At 36.2% G+C, this 20,382-nt stretch overlaps 1 protein-coding gene across 1 annotated transcript in view; it reads right to left on the minus strand.

Annotated features, from left to right (window-relative positions):
• ZFPM2 (zinc finger protein, FOG family member 2) overlaps positions 1–20,382 on the minus strand; it is a 483,882-nt gene that overhangs the window by 323,567 nt on the left and 139,933 nt on the right. The window lies entirely within an intron of this gene.

Consider the following 20,382-nt stretch of genomic DNA (forward strand, 5'->3'; position numbering starts at 1 on the left):
TTACTTGGACGAAGCAATGAATTTATAATTTAGTGATTTCAGACTACCTAGTACCTTTTGTGTTTTAACTTGTTAGTTCCAAGCAAATATTGAAAGATTATATATATCTGCTTATGTTTAAAACTCTATAATAAATATTGGACTGATTCACTGAAGGCATATTGGCGAACTAAGATCACTTTTTTCTCATACATTTTACCAAAGTAAATGAAAGGCCGTTAAAGCTCATTGGCTTCCAATTTATTCTGCAGGTGCCTATACAGGTTCTCAAAGATCATTGTGCATAAAAAATTTGTGGATTTTATGATTCGGTTTATCTGCGGTGGTGCTCAAGTAGTCCACTGACCACATTTTGTGAAATACTAGCCTAGGAAATTGGCATCTTCAGTAATAATCCAAATGATTCCATGAGAAGGTCAAATCCTGGCAGTTTAATCTAAATTATTTTTTATGATAAAGAGACTATGCAGGTGCATTAGAATTTAGTAATAGTTCTGACAGAGTTATAATTAAGCAGAGCTTCTGCTCTTGTCAGAACTGAAATCCCAAGCAATAAATGGAGAATAGCTGATAGTACAGAACTTAAAAAGAGGCCTCCATAAGCAAGTTTCTATTTGGGAATATTGGAAAGGGTTCTGCATACAATCCTGCCCTTATCCCTCATCCTCATCCTGATTCTCTGGGAGAAACATATGAGAGCTTAGCCAGCCACTACCCATGTTCTGACACTCAGACTTGACAACCCATTAACTGAGTAAGCCAGCCCCTCCTTGTCCAAAAAGATTCTGCCCAAACGTGATACCACTTTAGACTGGAAGAGACACATTAACTTCTTCTCGGGGCTCCCTTGGGATTTTGATTACACTCCTGAAATAGTGCCAAAAATACATCCAAATAAGATATGTTTCTGCTTCTCTTCCATCCAGACAGTGAGCAACTTATGCTAAAAATGGCTTGTCTTGCTCTTCTTTGTGGTCCCAGGCCTATTAAGCACTCAATAAATGTATACAAATCATGTACACACAAAATCATCACTCTTCCCAATTCTATCTTAAGCTGGTATTGAGCATATGCAGTTTGCCAACGAAAATAGTTTCAGAGATGGAACCCAGTAAACAAGAGAATGTGCTTGACCCATTGGAGAAAATCACAAGCAGAATGAAACTGACTGATCTAGAAAAGTTCAAGGGATGATCAGAAACTGTTTCTAATGAGAAAGAGAAAAAATATCTGGGAGAAAGATTTTAGGTGTAGAAAAGTGTGACCAAATAAACAAAAGCCACATCTCATAGAGCAGAAGTAATAAACATTTTTTTTAATGTGAGCCATTATTTTAGAGGAAATATTAATAATAATAAGGGAATTTAAAATAATTTTAGTTTAGCATTTTTTAAAAAAGAAACAATGTAAAATACTAAACGTGCAGTGTGTTAAATTTAAGAACAGGGAACACAATCAATCTAACTAATTCACAGTAATCAAAGTATATATTTAAAACTTTACAGTTAAATAAGTAAAAATAGTGGAAAACTAGCTTCCACTTCTAGTTTGTTTACCACACCTCAGTACTATTCTCTGTGCTTTACATGTATTATACAAGTCATTTAATACTCTCAATAACCCTAAGAGGTAGACATATTTTTGGTCCATTCTACTGAAAAAGATACTGAGGCAAAGAAAAGTGAATTCACTTGTCAAAAGTCACCCAGCTAGAAGAGCAGAAGTCAAGATGTGAAGTAGGTAGTCTACCTAGCTCCCGAGTCTGTGTTCTTAAGTCCTGTGCTATTCCACTTCTTTCAGAGAAGAAAGAGAAGGAAGAGGAGGAGGGGGAGGCAGCAGAGAAAGGGGGAAAAAAAGGAAATTGAAAAAAAGAGAAAATAAAAACTTTTAAAGTTCTTTGATATATTGCAAGCTTCTTGAGGATAGCCTTTATATTTGACATCTTTTATACTCAGGGCACCTAGTGTGGTGCCTTACCCATCATTATAATAACAAGAGCTAATATTAATTACTTCCTTGGTAGTAATGGAAATATTTATAATGAAAATCATAATTATAATAGTTAAATATCTTTGAGCATTTATTCTGTACCTGGCACTTTGCTAAGCACTTTATATGAATGAATTCATTTAATCCTCAGATGAGCTAGGTGACTTTGTGACATTGAGCAAATTATGAAAATATATAAACCCATAGATAAAATATGGGATTAACAGGATCTACCCCACCATGCTTTATGAGTCTAAATAAGTTAATATAGGTAAAGTGTTTACAACTGGAATGTAGCAAGTTCAAAACAAAATTTAGCTGTTCTTATTTATCATTGATACAACTTATATTATTCCTGTTCTACAGATGAAGAAACTGAGGCACGGATTAAGGGATTTGCTCCAGTTCTCAGAGCATGGATGTGAAAAAGCCAATATCTGAAGTCAGGTAGTCTGACTCCAGAACCCTCCACACTCTATGTGCTCAAGAAATATTTGTTGACTGCATGCACACATGAATGAATACATGAGTTGGGGAGATAGGGCAGGTAGAAAAGAAACAAGCTAGGTAGAAATTGAAGACCAAAGGAAAATGGGATACTTGGTGATAAGAAAAAAAAAAAAAGGAGCAGGGAATTGAGAGATAGAAAGGGGAAGGATAAGAAAGGGTAAGGAGATGTGAAACATGAAAAGAAGTTTATTACAGGAAATCCTCACATAATAGTGAGGTCATTTTCTTTTAATCACAAGCAGCAATTAATTTAAAAGTGAGCACTCTGAAATATGAGAGATCACACTGAGAAAATTAAGAGCAGCATTAAAGCAGATTCACCTTGAAGTTGGCAAAACTTATTATATAACTGGGCATAGATAATAGAAAAAAATATGTGGTGACATGGCTCCCTGATCCCTGTAGTACCTCTAAGCTACAATTTCTTCATTTCTGTGCTCAGAGGAAGCTTCCTCCCACATTACTTTTCCCCGCCACGGAACAAGTGAGAGTTTTGAATTTTGAAAGGTCTTTAAGAAGGAATCCCTCACATAAAAAAATACTACTCTGTATTCAGCAAAGTAGTTAAGAGGAAAGTAGAGGGCAAAGAGGATGAATGGTTCTAAGACTGAAGAGTTTTAGAACAACTACCATGGGGGCTTACATACAAGGTTTTCTGGAAATAAATACAATAACCAGTAATAAATTTGCAATAATGCTAATAAAGTTATACAATTTTCTTAGGTCCTTAGATGTTGAGAGGATTGTCTGAGATGTTGGTTATTAAGTGTCTGGCACAGCTTCTCATATATAATAAATGCTCACTTAATACACCTAAGCTGTTTTTTTCCCCGATGATATAAGTAGCATGAATAGAGAATGCCTATTCTCCACCCTCGTAGTGAAGCAATGATATGCCAGAATCACAGGGGCCAAGCCATTTAAGATGCTAATAACTATAATGATGAAAAAGCAGATTACGGGGTTGAGACTGAGTAATACTGGAAATGAAGGAACTATGCAGGCTCCACAATGAGGTTGCCAGAAATTGCATAGATGATTATAAACAGAGAAGGGAATTTCTGAGTGTGTGGCAACAATTCTGGGCAACAGAGAAAAATAAAGTGTGCTTGTATATGAGGGTTGACGCAGGTGATGGAAGACATGATCCTTCAGGCAGAGGTAACTGTGGAGTTAAAGGAGGTGAAGTATATGGTGAAGTATCATACACTTTATTATGGTGACGTGAAATAGCCAGGGCTAATGGAGGTTGACACCGGTGACGGGAGACATGATCCTTCAGGCAGAGGTAACTGTGGAGTTAAAGGAGGTGAAGTATACGGTGAAGTATCATATACTTTATTCTGGTGACATGTAATGAAACAGCCAGGGCTAATGGAGGTGCTCTAGAAGAAACGTTAGACAATGTCAGGCGAATGGTGAGTAATGCTGGCAGGAGTCCTAAGGGAAACGTGAGATCAGCAAGTGACAATGGAGAAAAAGTGTCTGACTGAATGGTAAAGAGTAACTAGGAGGCCTAGACATTGGGGAAGTATGGTTTGTTGAACAAAAAAAGTTAAAGCTGGGGTCTAGAGGGATCAGTGAGGGAAGAAAAGAGAGCCCAAGAAGACAAGAGCAGTGAGATAAGGAATCTGAGTGATTGTGGAGACAGAAGTGGTGATGAGGAAATGAGAGATTCTCCTTTAAGAAGACATTGAGGGTAGTAATAAGGTGAGAAAAGTTTAAAACAGTGAGGTTGAGAGGATGTCTGCCAAATGATTTCTTTCCTTCCATGAAACCATATAGTCTTTCAAAGACTAGGTGTCTTACTTTTATCACCATTAAAATAAACACTGAAAAATGTTTTGATAATTTAATGTTGATTAAAAGGATTTTCAACAAAGTTCAGAGTACAGGGCAAGCTCCATGAGGCCAGCAATTGTTTCTCTCTTGTTGACCACATCCATTCTCACAGCTCAGCAGAATTCCCATTAGATATAGAAATTCAGTAAATATTTACAAACCCACTGGGCCTAACATTTTTAAAAAGCCAGTTACTACCAGTAGTCTTTGACTGAGATAACAATAAAAACAACAACTATCAATAACTGAGTACTTCTGAGTGCCAGCATGTGTAAATTGTGTGTTCTTTTATTTAGGACACACTTTAAACAGCAGTTATTATTACCCCCATTTGCTTGTGGGAAAACTGAGGATCAGAGATATAAAGTAACAGCAAAAATCACTCTCTTTCCAAGATCCTTTCACTTTGGTAAAAAGCCTTGTATTAGAGATGAGAAATATATTTAGAAGTTGCCAGGCCCAAAGTCAGAGTTCACCACCCAAACTCTGCTATCATCTGTGTATAATGGTAAGGGGTGTTGGACAGTTCCCAGGACAGTCCTCCATCTACCCATACCTGCAGCCTAGCTGGGATGAAATACAGTTTCACTTGATCTTGGTTTATTCTCACAGCACATATATGAGGCAGGCATCATTTCCATGAAGAAACTAAAATTCAGAGCTAGTAGGCAAAATTTCCGAGGTCATTAAACTAATAAATAATCAAACATTGAGCCAGGACTTAAACCCAGTTTTGTATGAATAAAAATACTAGGCTTTTCTTTTTCCATCCTACTATAATTTCAAAATTTTTGTTTGATGCTGAACTCATCAATAGCCGTGCGGTCTCCTGTACTCTTAGACCAAAAAGAAAAGTTCCTCAAAGCAAGGCAATTTAAAAAAATTATTCCGTTTGGCATTTACTCAAGTATGTAACTATATTTGGGGTAAAATTACTACTTCAAGCAACCAAAAAAATTAAAGTTACAGTCTGAAGTAACAACATGTCACTATGTGTAACTTGAGCATTTAATGAACCCCTTCTGTACTTTATAAACCTTCTGTGCTATAGAAGAAACTATGGAAATAATAATGAAAAAAAAAGTGCTTGTGTCTATGTAAATGGAAAGGTACAATGAAAAGAAATGAAAATAAAATAACCAAATTATTCAGTTGTTACATATATAAGACCAACTTTAGAACATTACTGACATCCTAAACATAAAAACGTGTAGGAAACCATAAAATTGACAAATAATTAGCTGTAGCTTGTAGAAATTGTCTTAATTTATATTTTTATTATTGTTTTAAACTGTTTTGAGAATATTCAATATATACTCATTAAGAGTTTAATCCTATAATATCTTATCATCTTCTCCAATACCACATGAATACTATTTTAAAATAATATTTTACAGAGGAGAAATGATATTTTCCACAGATGAGAAAAGATGTTACAGTGAACACATCTGTACCCCTATAAAAATAGAAATTAGTTTGGCAAGGAAAATGCATTCATATTAAAATATTAAAAATTAAATGTAATGTCATAAAACCTCTACCTAAGAAAAGCCATAAAGTTAGACCATCTATCACACAGATTTAATGAGGGGTTATTTTAATATTGGTTATTTCCTACAGTAGAAGGAGACATATACCAGAAAGTCTTCATTCTTAAAATATCCTTACCCAAATGTTTAGGCAAAGGTACCTGACTTAGGAAAAATTTAATTATTCTACTAAGAAAATTCAAATTTTGTCTATCCAAAACCAATTTTCCCTCAAGAAGTGATTACCAACTTGTTAACTGATACATAAATATTTATTATCAAATATTTTGATCAATATTTCATCTCCTAACATAAAGGTTTTCACAATTTTAAATGAGGTAGCTAGCTCAGTTCTAAACATCCTAAATTTTAAAACTGTCATTGTATTAGAAATGCCATGTGCCTTACTGAAATGTCTGTTTTAATCCACCCCAAGTGAAATTACAGCCACAATATCCAGAGTGCCAAAAAAGCATTTGCGAAAAAAAAAAAAAAAGGCATTTGCAAATAGTTGGCTTTTCAACTACAAAATTCAACTCTTTATGTCAACTATGTAGTTCAACTATATAAGTCAACCATATATGTCAACTATATATGTTAAAGAAGAATATAAAATATGGAAGTACAATTTCTGTACATCTAGTTTTAATACTTGCTGGCTTTGCTTTTTTAGTTACTTAAAAATAATAAACGATTTCATTTTTTTAAAAGTAAATAAAGATGCATCTATAAGGTATAAAAACTATGCTTCTCTCTTTCCTTTATCATATAGATATAGATAGATGGATTAGATATAGATATAGTTCTACATTAAATTAGTCCAAAATACTTGTGATTAGGGTTAATTTAATTGGCTGTCTCATTTTATAACTAATATCAATTGTTTCATAATTCTACACTTTATAATGTCTTGGGGGCATTACAAAATCAAATAAATCCACAAATGAATGTAGTCTCATTTGTTTCCCTGTGATAGTCAACATATTCTTGCTCCTTCTGCAGATAAATGTGTCTTCTACAAAGACTCTTTTTTCAGGTAACCTTACCTACAGTCAATATCACTCTGTTATATGTAGCCAAAGTGACATTTTCCTCAAAGGGAAGAATCAAGAATGGTAAGTCAATTATAGAACTGACATCTGTAATACGAGTCTTTTCTCCAGCCTCCAAAAGAAAGGGTTAATCACATACATATTTTTTGAGCAATTTCAACCCAATTACAAATAGCTGTAAAAGTCAGTTTTACACTGAGTTCCAAAGGAAGAAATTCCCTCACAGGCTCCATCCATTTTTCCTCTCCCACAACTGGTGCTTTCAATAGAGTTGGAACTTCTATATAGATCACAGACATTGTTTGCCCAGTCTGACCAATCTCTGAGGCAGGTTTTTTTTTTCCCTTCAAGTTACTTAATGTTAACAGCTTGAGGGCGTTCAATCAGCACCACTTTGATCTCAGCTGGAACTATAATTATTTATCATTGTTACATGGATTTCTATAATCCACCCCACCATTAAATCCCTTTTATGTCCTCATGTTCTGAGGCCTAATCTGCATCTGTATACTTAGTTTGTCTTCTCTGCTGGTCTCATCAGGAGCCTGCATTCTCCAACATTCCCACTGATGGCTTTTTCTCTCTCTTTCTTCCCCTCTAATGAAATCATTTTCTTACAAATTGAAAACTGCAAAAACGTCTTAAGCATTTGGTCTGTTTTTAAGAGCTCCTTATTGAATACGAGTGTCATCCACCATTCACTGCAAACTTTATTTTTTCCAATCCTATGTAATTCATTTACTCAGTGGAGTTTTTATTAAAATAATGAGAAGCATATATTTGATTTTCTAAAAGTAAATTTTTGTAAAAGCATACACAATGAAAAGTTGCTAATGTTGTGGTTATTTGAAAACACAGGAGGAAGGATTTGGTAACATTCTGCCTTTTTCTATTTCTTCTTCAGAAAGTGAACTGAGCAGTTCTGGGTAAAACTGAAAGAGACATAACCAATAGAGAATTGAGATCTCATGAGAACAATTCAGTAAGTTTGTCTGAGAAAGTGTGCGAAGCTAAGTCCCAAGAAGAAAAGGGGAAAAGGAAAAGAAATAGGAAGGCACTCTAAGGCCCTCAGAAAACCAAAAGGAAGAGTACAGAGAAAGAGCCCAGGAGAGAAGTGGGGCTTTTGAGCAACTATCTTGGACTCCATGGTTTAGCTAGCCATGTAATTATATTATTCTTGCTTCTGTTATTTTCCTATGTTTTCTTTCATCTACTTTAATAATTTATACTATCATTTTATATTTCATGTTTTTCATAAGTCACCCCAAATCCTTTGTGGAATGAGACTGAGCATAAGAAACAAATGCCTAAATTATTTTAAAAAAAATCCTAAAATGCTCTAATACTTCATATTCAACTGAAAGTTTTATTCTAATCAAGGATGTTGAATCCTATAAAACACCCTTGTTTTCTGAACAAAATAGACACAAAGGGACTTGCTACTTCTCTGGCCATGCAAATGCTAAAGAAATCTAATGGAGAAGAAGAAGTAAGGTTGAGGCAAGATTTAAGAGAGGAAAAAGAAAAACCTTGACTATAAAATAAGGGTGATGAGGATGATGAAGGTGATGATGAAGGTGATGATGAGGATGATGTCATGCTTACATCATTTATACAGTACTTACTCTGGGCCAGACACTCTTCTCAGCACTTCACTAATGTAATGCTCAAAAATCCTATGAAGCAGGTAGTCATCCTTCAGTATCCACAGGGGATCGGCTCTAGAACCTCCCACCATGAATAGCAAAATCTTTGGAGGCTCAAGTCCCTTATATAAAATGGTGTAGTATTTGCATGTAAGCTACACACATCCTCCCATATACTTTAAATCATCTCTAGATTACTTATAATACCAAATACAATGTAAATGTTATGAAAATAGTTGTAAATAAGGTGAAAATTCTATGTAAATAGTTGCTGGCATGGCAAATTCAAGTTCTGCTTCTTGGAACTTTCTGGAACTTTTTTCTGAGTATTTTCCACCCATGATTGGTTGAATTCAGTGATCTGGAACCTGAAGATAATGAGGGCTGGCTGTATACAGTACTCCCATTTTACAGATGAGAAAGTTGACAGGCAGAAAGATGATGTAATTTGTCTGAATTTACTGAGCTGTTAAGTGGAGCAGAATTTGAAAGCGATTTTCATCTCAGATTGTATCTTCCATTACTTCACTACCCCTACAAACGTGACCTTACCATCACACTGAGACTAAGTAAGCTACCTGTCCCCTATTTGCAATGTGGGACTAGGTAAACTGCCTAACTTCTCTAAGACATAACATCTTCACTTATGAAATAGGGATCACCTGTTGAATTGTTGTGAGAATTAACAGAAGTAACTAACAACATCACTTCTTGTAGTGCCTAGAAAAAGAAAATGTCCTCCAGAGGTGTGTTGCCAGCATTACTGATCACCGCTCTCAATGGGAATCCTGGCTGGGTCACTTCTCAGCTATATTAGAGACATACCTCGTTTTACTGCACTTTGCCTTACTGTGCTTCGCGGACACTGCATTTTTTCCAAATTTAAGGTTTGTGATGACCCCTGTGTTGAGCAAGTTGATCAGCACCATTTTTCCAACAGCATTTGCTCACTTCAGATCTCTGTGTCACATTTTGGTAATTCTTGCAATATTTCAAACCTTTTCATTATTATTATATTTGTTATGGTCATCTGTGACCAGTGATCTTTGATGTTACTATGACTCTGAAGGCTCAGATGATGGCTCGCATTTTTTAGCAGTAAAGTATTTTTTTTTTTTTTTTTTTTTTTGCGGTACGCGGGCCTCTCACTGTTGTGGCTTCTCCCCTTGAGGAGCACAGGCTCCGGATGCGCAGGCTCAGCGGCCATGGCTCACGGGCCCAGCCGCTCTGCAGCATGTGGGATCTTCCCGGACCGGGGCACGAACCCGTGTCCCCTGCATTGGCAGGCGGACTCTCAACCACTGCGCCACCAGGGAAACCCTAAAGTATTTTTTAATTAGAGTATATACATTGTTTTTTAGACACAATGCTATTGCATACTTAACAAACCACAGTATAGTGTAAATATAACTTTTCAATGCACTGGGAAACGAAAAATTTGTGTGACTTGCTTTATTGTGATATTTGCTTCACTGAGGAGGTCTGGAACAGAATCCACAATATTTCCGAGGTATGCCTCAAATTTAAATTTTTAAGCCTTAATCTCCTCCACTGTAAAATAAGGCCCAGTGACTGGAGCCACGATGCTCAATGAATGGTAGCTCTTAGGGTTATGTTATTCTCCAGGGTGAAGCCAAATAAATGATAAATTAAACACAGTAACCAAAAAGTTGTGCACTATAAAGGAAGCCTTAGATTTCACAAAAATGTTATCAAAGGAAAAATTAAACTTAATAAAAGGCTTTAATGAACAATAAAACATAGTTTCCTTGCTTGTATTTTAGGGAAGAAAAAAAGAATGCCAGTTAGGTGACAGGGTGTCAAAATATGATCACAAATAACAGGTGCCATAATCAAGAAGGGCTCATTGTATGAAAAACAGAGAAAATGTAGTGGTATGAGCACAATCTCTGGGGTCAAGCTGTTTCATTTCAATTCCATGATTATTTGCTTTGTGATTACAGGCAAGTTACTTAATGTTCTGTGCCTCAGTCTCCTCACTGGTCAAGAGGGAGACAATATTCCTAGAGTTGTTTTGAGAGAAAACAATGAGAATTTGTCTGCTCTTATACTCCCCATGCCTATAGCAGTGATTAGCACATAGTAAACTCTCCGTAAATATTGGGTACTAGAGATGTGACTGGAAAAAGAAAAGTTTAAAAGTTCATGGGAAATGTTGCCCAGAACAGAGTTTTAGGTCCTCAACATTAATTCTGAATGGTTTCAGAATTCTTTTGATCATTTCAAGAGAATAACACTCTGAAAAATAAATGCTTTAGGTTATCTGAGTTACTGATTTTTCCCTTTATCAGTACTTTTACTTATATGTTTTAGGATTTCTGAAAATGACTGAGCCTAATGGATAAAATGTCTTTTTTTTTATTAGTTTGTGCTTTATAACAAAGTGAATCAGTCATACATATACATCTGTTCCCACATCCCTTCCCTCATGCATCTCCCTCCCTCCCACCCTCCCCATCCCACCCCTCCAGGCGGTGAAAAAGCACCAAGCTGATCTCCCTGTGCTATGCGGCTGCTTCCCACTATCTATCTACCTTACGTTTGGTAGTGTATATATGTCCATGCCTCTCTTTCGCTTTGTCACAGCTTACCCTTCCCCCTCCCCATATCCTCAAGTCCATTCTCAAGTAGGTCTGTGTCTTTATTCCCGTTTTACCCCTAGGTTCTTCATGACATTTTTTTTTTTTAATTCCGTATATGTGTGTTAGCATACGGTATTTGTCTTTCTCTTTCTGACTTACTTCACTCTGTATGACAGACTCTAGGTCTATCCACCTCATTACAAATAGCTCAGTTTCGTTTCTTTTTATGGCTGAGTAATATTCCATTGTATATATGTGCCACATCTTCTTTATCCATTCATCCGATGATGGACACTTAGGTTGTTTCCAGCTCCGGGCTATTGTGAATAGAGCTGCAATGAACATTTTGGTACATGTCTCTTTTTGAATTATGGTTTTCTCAGGGTATATGCCTAGTAGTGGGATTGCTGGGTCATATGGTAGTTCTATTTTTAGTTTTTTAAGGAACCTCCATACTGTTCTCCATAGTGGCTGTACCAATTCACATTCCCACCAGCAGTGCAAGAGTGTTCCCTTTTCTCCACACCCTCTCCAGCATTTATTGTTTCTAGATTGCTTGATGATGGCCATTCTGACTGGTGTGAGATGATATCTCATTGTAGTTTTGATTTGCATTTCTCTGATGATTAATGATGTTGAGCATTCTTTCATGTGTTTGTTGGCAGTCTGTATATCTTCTTTGGAGAAATGCCTATTTAAGTCTTCTGCCCATTTTTGGATTGGGTTGTTTGTTTTTTTGCTATTGAGCTGCATGAGCTGTTTATAAATTTTGGAGATTAATCCTTTGTCAGTTGCTTCATTTGCAAATATTTTCTCCCATTCTGAGGGTTGTCTTTTGGTCTTGTTTATGGTTTCCTTTGCTGTGCAAAAGCTTTGAAGTTTCATTAGGTCCCATTTGTTTATCTTTGTTTTTATTTCCTTTTCTCTAGGAGGTGGGTCCAAAAGGATCTTGCTGTGATTTATGTCATAGAGTGCTCTACCTATGTTTTCCTCTAAGAGTTTGATAGTTTCTGGCCTTACATTTAAGTCTTTAATCCATTTTGAGCTTATTTTTGTGTATGGTGTTAGGGAATGATCTACTCTCAAACTTTTACATGTCCCTGTCCAGTTTTTCCAGCACCATTTATTGAAGAGGCTGTCCTTTCTCCACTGTACATTCCTGCCTCCTTTATCAAAGATAAGTTGGCCATATGTGCGTGGGTTTATCTCTGGGTTTTCTATCCTGATCCACTGATCTATCTATCTGTTTTTATGCCAGTACCACACTGTCTTAATTACTGTAGCTTTGTAGTATAGTCTGAAGTCAGGGAGCCTGATTCCTCCAGCTCCGTTTTTCGTTCTCAAGATTGCTTTGACTATTCGGGGTCTTTTGTTTTTCCAAACAAATTTTGAAATTTTTTGTTCTAGTTCTGTGAAAAATGCCAGTGGTAGTTTGATAGGGATTGCATTGAATCTGTAGATTCCTTTGGGTAATAGAGTCATTTTCACAATATTGATTCTTCCAATCCAGGAGCATGGTATATCTCTCCATCTATTTGTATCATCTTTAATTTCTTTCATCAGTGTCTTATAATTTTCTGCATACAGGTCTTTTGTCTCCCTACGTAGGTTTATTCCTAGATATTTTATTCTTTTTGTTGCAATGGTAAATGGGAGTGTTTTCTTGATTTCATTTTCAGATTTTTCATCATTAGTGTACAGGAATGCCAGAGATTTCTGTACATTAATTTTGTATCCTGCTACTTGATAAAATGTCTTGAATTATACAGATTAAATAATACTTAATAAGGCCCAAAGGGAACCAGAAGTATTATTAACCTCATGTACTTTTAAATAATGATTGAAATATTTCCTGCATTTCTCTAACAGTTACATATAATGCCATTTTCATTTTACTTTATTAAAATATCTGATAACTATTTTTTCATTTTATTATGTTTACCTTTAAAAGTTAAAAAAAAATGAGTAAAATCCAGAAAGCTGGGTTAACTAACAACTTCTTCTTTAATTTTAAAATGTGCTGAATTATTCTACTATATACTAATCATGAGTTATTGGCATGAAATGTTAGCCTTAAGTTATACAAGTTTGTAAAATAATTCACTTCCATATTCCAGACAGAAAAACCTATTTTATAGAAAATTAATTTTGCCACTTAATTGTAATTATGATTTTTAATGAATAAATAATTTGGGCTTTTCAAAAGTATCTACTTATTCTTAAAAATCATTTTTTCCCATAATACACATCGATACGTCAAAACTGGAGAAAAGGTATATTATATATGGTCAGTGCTTTTTAAAATCTCATATTTATTTTCAAATTTAATATAAAATGTAAAGATAATCATTAAATTTAATAATTTAAAAGAGTTAAAATATTTTTTTCACAATTAATAAGGGGTGTTCTTCTTCCAGAATAAGGATAAAGGTTCATAAGAAAAGTCTAGCTTTTACATTGCTCAGAAAAAATGTGTGTGTGTGTGTGTGTGTGTGTGTGTGTGTGTGTGTGTGTGTGTGTGTGTGAGTGGTTCAGAGCAGAGACTGTGGAGCCAAGCTGTTTCTGGCCTGATCTCCAGTGCCACTTCCAGGTCACTGCTTTCCTGTGCTTGGACTCTAGGAGTGGGGGAAAAACCTTCCTTCTTCCTTTACCACTTTAAACCCATTTTGAACACCAGTATTTATTAATGATGCTGGCAACTTTTATTACCCAAATCTCTATTGCCTTCTGACCTGAACTCGTGCAACAGGCTATTGCCTAGTTGTCTAATATGAGTCCCTATCTCACTCCTAACCACAATTCACCATCTATATTAATGCAAGTGTGTTATATTCCTTCTGCCTGGAGTGTTGGAATGTCTTTACTCTCTTCTCTCCTTCCATCTGTTAAATACTTCCATGCTTACAAAGTAAAGAGGCCTTAAATGATCTCCCAGAGGAGAGACAGATGCCTCTTTCTCTGAGCTTCCTTTATGTTCTCCCATGACTTATGTGTCCTCATTCTTTAGCTTGGGGTAAAATTTCTATTAACAAGAAGTTAAGCCTCTTCCTCTTGAGATCTTTTTACTTCATTCCTTCCAAAGCCTCCAAGAACTCCTCAAGAGCCAGCCATACTTCCAAATTCCAAGAGATCATTTAGGCCACTGAAGCCCCTGCTTTGCTCTCTATTCCTTGGTGTCCCTATTAAGCACAGGTCCCACACAGGATGGTGGATTCCCCTTCTTTGCTAAGGAAACACCCAAGTGGGCTCAGGTCTTACACGATCTGTCATGGTGTTCCCCCTTAGTCTTTAGGGTTCGGTTCACTTAATTCACATCACATCTCAGATCAGCCATCCTTCCCCAAAGCAGGACCCGAGGCCATGTCAGCTGGCCTCACAAGGAGTTCCAGATTTAGGAACAAAGGGTAGGGAAAAATAGCCCTCGCTCTTAAAACCTAAAGCCCTACTGTTGAGTCCTGGCTTCGCCCTCCACAAATCTATTTTCCAAGATGTCCTTTCCCTGCCAGCAGATTTTGGTTAAGGCCACCCCAATCAAACCTGCCATTGACAACCTGAATTGTGTCTCTTCCAAGATTTATAGGTTGAAGCCCTGACTCCCAATGCCACTGTATTTGGAGACAGGACCTCTACGGAAGTAATTAAGGTTAAATGAGGACATAAGGGTAAAGCTCTAATCCAATAGGATTGGTGTCCATATAAGAATAGGAAGAGACGTCAGGAGTGTGCACATAACAGAGAAAAAACCATGTCCAGACACAGCGGGGAGGTGGCCATCTACAAGCCAGGAAGAGAGGTCTCACCAGAAACCAGCCCTGTGGGCACCTTGATCTTGGGCTTCGAGTCTCCAGAATTATGAGAAAATAAATTTCTGTTGTTTAAGCCACTGAGTCTGTGGTATTCTGTTACAGCAGTCTGAGCAGACTAATATAAACCACAGTTTGGGGTGGAAGTGGTGGAATTTGCTTGACACAGAAAGCCCCACAGGCTGCATGTGCAAATCAGCCCTCCATCTTCCTTCCCTCTCTCAGAGCTGTGAGATCTCCAAGACAGGTAGTATTCATCCCAAAGAGACAAAAGGCTCCCAAATCCAGTTTGAAGAATCTTGGCTCTTATATTTGCATAATTAAGAAAGGCTACTCAAATGGCTTCTTTTACAATAAAACACTTTTCACAAGTCATTATTTCCAGCTATAGTATTAGAAATTGCAGGCATAATATTTTAAGATGTTATATAATTTATCAGCCTATTTAACAACTATTGCATTAATCTTATTACGATAATTATTATTTATATACCCAATGTCCCCCTTTAATTCAGTTTTCAGAGTCATGAAAATTACTGAGGAGGATAGTAATTTTCTTGGAAAGCATCTAATTTAAAGAAAAATGGGGGCTTCCCTGGTGGCGCAGTGGTTGAGAATCTGCCTGCCAATGCAGGGGACATGGGTTTGAGCCCTGGTCTGGGAAGATCCCACATGCCACGGAGCAGCTAGGCCCGTGAGCCACAACTACAGAGCCTGCACATCTGGAGCCTGTGCTCCGCAACGAGAGGCCACAACAGTGAGAGGCACGCGCACCGCGATGAAGAGTGGCCCCCGCTCGCCGCAACTAGAGAAAGCCCTCGCACAGAAACGAAGACCCAACACAGCCAAAAAATAAATAAATAAATAAATAAATAAATAAATAAATAAATAAATTTTAAAAAAAGAAAAGAAAAATGGGTAGAGGGAACTGAAATAAACACTCTGATGGCAGAAAGTGTCTTCCACTCGTTTCTCTTTTCTTTTGGGGAGCTTGCATTGCTTTTATATAGAAAATATAATTTTAAATACCATAAACTTAAATAATGCATTGTTTACTTAAAATACACACTAAAATAAGTGCTGTCAATCTCAGTCATTTTATAGTCTTTGTCTGGTGTATAGGTTACTTAATTCTGTGAAAAAAATGCCATGTTTCCATCCTTATTAGAATGTACTCATGTATTTATTCTTTTCGTTCTATTTTACATTGTTAATACACTGCTCAAAAATGAAATAACCTTGATTAATTCACAGGAAAAAAATAACAGGAAAAAACCCAAAGAACTTGTTAAAATTCCATTCAATTGGGAAGGCTTGTGACTGTTTTTATTCAGGGTGTCACTTAAAAAGAATGTTATACTTCTTGTTAGTATCAAGAGATTCTGCCATGAAAACTCAGGATAAGATCTGTGATTCTCTGTGTATTTATCCAAATATAAACTTATGTTTAACAGCAAATATGTTATTTTCATTACTTTCCTATATATGACAATGTATTCAATACATTTTTTTTGAAAACACGCAGCACTTTGCAATTTTCTTTCAAGGACACTTAAAATATGGCCCACAGGAATCCTGCCAAGTAGAACTCTGCTGTTAGCAAGCTCACACTTTCCCCCTTGAGCCTTCCTTTCTTATTCCCCCCCAAGCTCTCGAAGAACCTCCAAGAGCTAGCCCCGCTTCCAAACAGCAGGCAAGACCAGTAACGCCACTAGATACCCTGCTTTGCTGTTCAATTTCCAGGAAATGGCTAAAATTACAATTAGGTTTCTTTATTGTTTCTTAGCTGACCTTTTACCAAACTCTTTAATTGTTGTTTTTAACAGTTTATAGGTGTAACTAATCTTCAGCATGGGTACTTTAGTTTCCGTTATCTTTCGGAAAACCTCTCCATTCCTCAGGCCCAAGAGTGACAGAAGGATAGTGCCTTCTAGGTAACAGTGGCACAGTAGGGCAGGTTTAACAGGAAAGTGAAAGCTTCTGTACAGGCAAAATGGCAGCACATTTACTACACTTAATATATAATATATATAATTTTGCAAAATTATATTTTGCAAAAAACTAAACATTTCCCATGTATCATTAACAATTTAGTGCATCCAGTGTGTATTTATCACTCTGTCCTTGCGATCACTGAAGAGATTATTATTGCTTGTGTTATCTCATCAGCATGATGTCTCACCATCAGCAGCAACCCTTCCCTTCTCCCTCTGTGCAAGGTGATCCCTCAGCCATTTTCCCACCACCCTCCCACTTTGCAGTGGATGACCTTCCTCCCCCTTTGCTACCACTGCACACTGTACATGCCTCTGCAACAGAATCCATAGTAATGTGTTTTAATTATCTCATCATTTGTCTTCTTTGCTACCTCCCTTTGCTACCACTGCACACTGTACATGCCTCTGCAACAGAATCCATAGCAATGTATTTTAATTATCTCATCATTTGTCTCTCTTCTTTGTACTACGAGCTTTCTGAAGGTAGTATGAGTCCAAGTCATCGTTTTATCCTTGGAGTCTGGCACACAGTTATTCTCAACACTTATTCAATAAGTGTTTGAACTAATTAAATTAATTAATTCAATGTGGGTCTGCAAAGGTGCCGGGGAAGAAGTACAAGATCTGGCAAGGATATGCAAATTATATTTATGAGTAAGTTGCTTGCTCCAAGTATCAACCTCAGAAACAGTGTAGGAATTTATTATGAAGACAAAGATAGAACAATCCCCAAGGTCTAAGTGTACTCCTGAGGTTAAAACAACAACAGAAATAACAATAACACCATAAGAGCTGTTATCAGTTTGAATACAGAAAGAAGGGAAAACATACCTCTAACCCACATCAAATTTATAGTAAATTTTTATGTAATATGTCATTAAATTTAGCATTTCAATTATATTAAAAGTAATAAAACAAAAAAAAATCCACATGCAAACTATTTGGTAAACTAGTTACTGGGATATAAAAGTTGGAACAATAAAATTTAAAAGAAATGAGCAAAATGTATTATGTAAAGCTTGAAAATATGGTAGGGACAGGAAACAAAAATAACTTTGAAATAATTTATAAAAGTTAATGGGTAGCAGACTCAGAATGGCTTAATATGAGACATAAATTTCTTTGGAGGCATAACCCTAAAGTTTGAAAGTTTCTGAGGTAGAAACAAAATGGTAATGAACAATTTTAACAATAAACAGTTTCACAGAAACCCAGGTATGTTTATATTTATTTACCAAGAACACTCAAGAAGAGTTGTTTCCAATAGCTGACTCAATTTGCTTGTCTTTCGCTCGCACTTCAACCTACCACAGTCTGGCAGCTCTGTTACAAGAGCTCCACTGAAATAGTTCCAGTCAAAATCACTAATATCCACGTGGCACTGAATTCAAGGAAAGTCTTTAAATCTCGGTCTTGACCTCTCAGAAGCATTTAACCCAAGCATGACTCTTTCCTCCTTAAAACTATTACATTCCCCTGGTTCTCCCTATCTTGGCTGTTCCCTCCTTATCAGACGCTCTTGACACTTCTTCCTCTATCCTTCTGCTAGAGATAGGAGTTCTTCAAGCTTCATGTCCAAGACCTCATATGCATATATATATATATATTCCCATCTACTCCCATGAATTCCATTGCCATGTATACATTGATGACTCTCTAATTTACATCTCTATACTAGGCTTTTCTTCACACTCCCAGCCTATATTACCAATGTTCTACTCAACAGATCCACTTGGATGTCTCACAAAAATAGCAAACAACATACTAAAAATCCAATTCATCTTTCTCCCAAAACATGTCTTTCCTTCAGTTCTCCTTACCTCAGTGAATGGCAACAAAATAAGCTGAACAAGCCACACACAATGACAACCTCAAATATATCCGGTGCTTTCTATAACCCTCTTTCACCTCTTGATAAGACTACTACTGTATTTCTATTGTCCTTCTTCTACCCATTCTTCATATTGTAGTCAGAATAGTTTATTTTTAATGCAATTCTGAGTATATGGCTTATATGCATAACATGTTTTCACACAGATCTTGAATTTAAATGCAATGACAGTATGTACCAGCTTATTTTACCAGACTTATACCACTCTTTCTATTCTTTCCTATACTGAAAATTGGTATGTAATGAGAAAAAATCAAGCATGTGTCCACCTTTTCCTTTATGAACAGTATTCAGGGGTAACTAAATAGTAGATGAGGGAAAGATTTTCAGAAGATAATAATATCAGTTAATAATACAGAAGGAATGATAAAATGCAAAAGTCACCATTTTGCAAGCCTTAATGATGTAATGGATCCTGGCAATAACCACTAGGCGAAAAGCTGATGGGAAACTTTATAATGGATGGATCAAGTGAAAACACCTGAACCACCTGCTACTTTGTAAAATCACAAGTGAGGCAGCGGCCTTGTATGTGCTTACTGATATGATGCAATAGAAAGCATCCAGAAATGTATATATAGTACTGTTGCCTACAGTATTGAATCTGAATTTCTTCAAGGATCTAGATTCAACTACCAACTTACAAGAAATGTATTTTATCTTGTGTACCCAATCAATATTACCCTTTAAATAATCTAGTAATCTAGTTCCAAATTTGTGGCCCATTAATAGTAAGTGTACATGTCTCTATGTACCTGCTTTTATTTTCCATAGTTTTAAACTACTTCTACTTCTAGTGTATGTCATTGTGTTGGTCTTGACTTATCCTTCTGATCCCCATTAAGTCCCTTTCTGAATCAGACAAAAGAGAAGCAAATAATTACATGGTTTAGGTTTTCTTTCTTTCAACATATCAGTCACATATTTAGGTATCTTTTCCAGGTACAATGTTGAGTCAAGGAAAACAACGAATACCAAACATTTTTGTGCCAAAATAAGTATCTAATGCATACTTTCTTATAAAAGAGTTTACAAAGGGGATAGCAAAGGTTTTTCTTATATCCTACTGACAAGTGTCTTCCTGAAGTGCCCTGTTGAGAAGAATTCTAAGCTGAATTATGGCTCAGGAGGAAAGAGCACAGTAGAAGTCCTATTATTGGACAAAAGTGGGGTGAGCGGTTAATCAAAATAGCCAAACCATGGAATGATTTTTAAAATAATAATAGAAGCATTATATTTTAACTTATAATATACAAAAGCATATTTAATAATTAAACATTTGATGTAGGGCCTAGACCTTTTATGGGCCTATGAGCCCACTGTTGGTCCTCCAATTTCATAAACAACATTCAAATGCTTCATCTACAATTTCTAGTTTGTTTCATTAGAGTGAGGATGTAAAAGCACTTACAAAACCATCTAAGGGCAGACTCTTTCAGTATGTTTATGATTTTCTCCCTGATTTGTTGCAGTTATTTTGTCCATACCTACATTTTTTAGTTATTGCTCTTTATCTGGTC

Source organism: Mesoplodon mirus, assembly GCF_964341445.2.
Source record: "Mesoplodon mirus genome assembly, chromosome: 16".
In the NCBI taxonomy this organism is placed as follows: domain Eukaryota; kingdom Metazoa; phylum Chordata; class Mammalia; order Artiodactyla; family Ziphiidae; genus Mesoplodon; species Mesoplodon mirus.